Here is a 2,842-nt window from a genome sequence, read left to right on the forward strand (position 1 = left end):
CCAAAACCCCGCGTTCAAGCGGGGATCTGGTGTATATCAAATATTTATTTTTTAATTTATGTAGATACAATAAAATAAATAAAAGTATGTGAGTAGTAAGTAGTTACATTTGTTTACGCCTACACCTTTGAGTGGCAAGCTTATTAATTAATTCTGTATAATCCAGAGAAGTTGTTAGATCCTTTTCAATTGTCAGGAGAGAAAGGGAGTTTAATTTTTCTTCACTGAGATTAGCCCTCAAATAGTTTTTCACCCTTTTTAATGCCAAAAATGATCATTCTGCTGAATGTGTAGCAGGTGTGCAAACGAACATTCGGAAGGCAATATCAATAATTGGATATACTGAATGAATGTTTCAATTTCAAAGAAGGCTGCAATATATTAAAATTGACTTCTTTTCATTTTCAGGAATTTCGACACCTTCCAAATGTAAGCAGAGTCAGGATGAGCTCTACCCTGACATCTGGTGGTGAATTATGGCAAGTGTGGAAAAGAACTCCAGGGGCTGATCTTGTTTGCATAGGCACACCCACTGACCTAGCATGAGCCCATAGCAACTGCAAGTGGTTACTCTGGCTGGTGTGGGATCCCCAGTTTCTCTGTTATTGGGGCAGGAAGAATAAAGTTTTGTTACCCTGATTCTGTGAATCAAGGCCAGTGAAACTGTTGTATGACAGAGGGACTCACCATTAACTATGTAGCACTTGCTAGACAAGGGGCATGGGTTACGGGTCCCTTGTGAGAGCCTGAAACACCAATTGCACTACCTCCTCTCTCCACTGTTAAATAGCAGAGCTAATTTTTATTCCATTAAGAGTCTAATTACAGGCTGCTATGCTGAATTCACTTTGGGCCAATAGTGCACCAGCACTGGGGCTCCCCTACTCCAAGCTGAAATCACTAAGAGCCGAGATCACTGAGTGCTGTGTTAACTAGTGGGGGAAGATTTATTGCTAAGCGGCCAGTGGAGTGGAGCAGTTTGTGGGACAGTTGGTGCGGCCCATGGGATGGTGAGTGGAGTGGAGCAGTTTGCAGAATGGCTGGAGCGGCTCACGGGATGGCTGGTAGAGTGAAGCGGCTTGTGGTGAAGGCTGCAGCAGAACCCCATGGAGAGGTGGGGCAGTCGGCCTCAGACCACATAAGGTGTCACTTAATACCCTGTGTGCCCCTTTCTCCCCCCATTCCCACGGGGGCGGGGGGTAAGACTGCAGATAAACTTTTGAACTCTGGGGCTGCACTGACCAGGGACAGAGACTTTTGGGTTGTTGGACTTTTGGGTTGCTGGACTCGAGACTTTTGGGGTAATGGACTTGAATTCTATGCGCTGGCCTGGAACTAATGTGGATTTCTCCTTGTTTACCACTAAGCCTAGATTTCAGCAGGTGCGTAGCAGGAGGGTTATTTGCTGCTGCACCTGGGACTGGGACTTGCCCTTGAGCAGCCAATCATCTAGGTAGGGAAAGATCTGCAGCCCTCTCCTCCTGAGGTGGGCCGCTACCACCGCTATACACTTCGTGAAGACCCTGGGGGCCGTCGAGAGGCCAAAGGGGAGGAGCGTAAACTGGTAGTGGTCCTGGCCCACCAGGAAACGGAGGAAGCGCCTGTGACCCTCGAAAATATGGCTGTGGAAGTACGCATCCTGGAGGTCCAGTGCTGCAAACCAATCCCCCAGGTCTAGGGAGGGAATAATAGAGGCTAGGGACGCCATGCGGAATTTGCAATGAACCAAGAACTGGTTGAGCTTCCGCAGATCGAGGATGGGCCGAAGCCCGCCCTTTGCCTTTGGGATGAGGAAATATCTGGAGTAAAACCCCTTACCCCAGAATTCCCAAGGTACCCTCTCCATGGCTCCCAGGGAGAGGAGGTGCTGTACTTCCTGATCTAGAAGGAGTGCATGTTCCGGGTCCTCCGCTGACCCCCTGGCCAGAGGGCAACTGGGAGGGGGTGAAACAAACTGCAACCTGTACCGCAGGGATATAGTGTTGAGGACCTAGCGGTCCGTGGTAATACGGAACCACTGCAGACTGAAGGCAGGTAAACGATTGGCAAACCTGAACTTTATTAACTGGGGGAGTTAACCTGGCAACAGGCCCAGTAACCCCCCGCAAGTCAAAAACGCCGCTTCCCTGGCCTCCTGGCCTTAGAGGGCCCCGGACAAGGGGCCGAACGGGATTGGCGTTGTGACCGGCACCTCTGCTCCTGCTGCTTCTTAGGCGGAGGCTCATATCCGCCCCAAGCCTGTGGAGCGGAGGTGTGAGGCCTGGGCTTGTCCTTGGCCAGTGGGACGTACAGGCCCAGCGTCTGCAGGGTGGTACGGGAGTCTTTCATCCCGTGCAGACGCGTGTCTGTTTGATCTGCAAACAGGGCCCGACCATCGAATGGCAGGTCCTGTGTGATCGACTGGGACTCAGCCGATAGTCCAGAGAGCGAAAGCCAGGACGCCCTTCTCATGGAGATTGCTGCAGCCATCGAACGAGCGGCCGTGTCCACCGCATCGGAGGCCTCCTAGAGCGCTGCTTTAGCCGCCGCCGCACCTTCCTCAGCTAGAGCCCGGAACTCCTTCCCGTCCTGCTCGTGAAGAGAAGGCTCAAATTTGGGCGGGGATCCCCAAAGGTTAAAGTCATATCTGCTCAAGAGTGCCTGATGGTTAGCCACTCTGAGCTGAAAGCTCACAGACGAATAAACCTTTCTTCCAAAGGAATCCAGCCTGCGAGCGTCTTTGTCCCTGGGGGTGGGAGCGGGTTGGTCGTGTCTCTCCCGGTGGTTCACAGACTCCATCACTAGAGAGTTTGGAGTTGGGTGGGAGTAGAGGTACTCGTGCCCATTTGCGGGCACAAAGTAC

The sequence above is a fragment of the Malaclemys terrapin genome, chromosome 12 (genome assembly GCF_027887155.1).
Source record: "Malaclemys terrapin pileata isolate rMalTer1 chromosome 12, rMalTer1.hap1, whole genome shotgun sequence".
In the NCBI taxonomy this organism is placed as follows: Eukaryota; Metazoa; Chordata; order Testudines; family Emydidae; genus Malaclemys; species Malaclemys terrapin.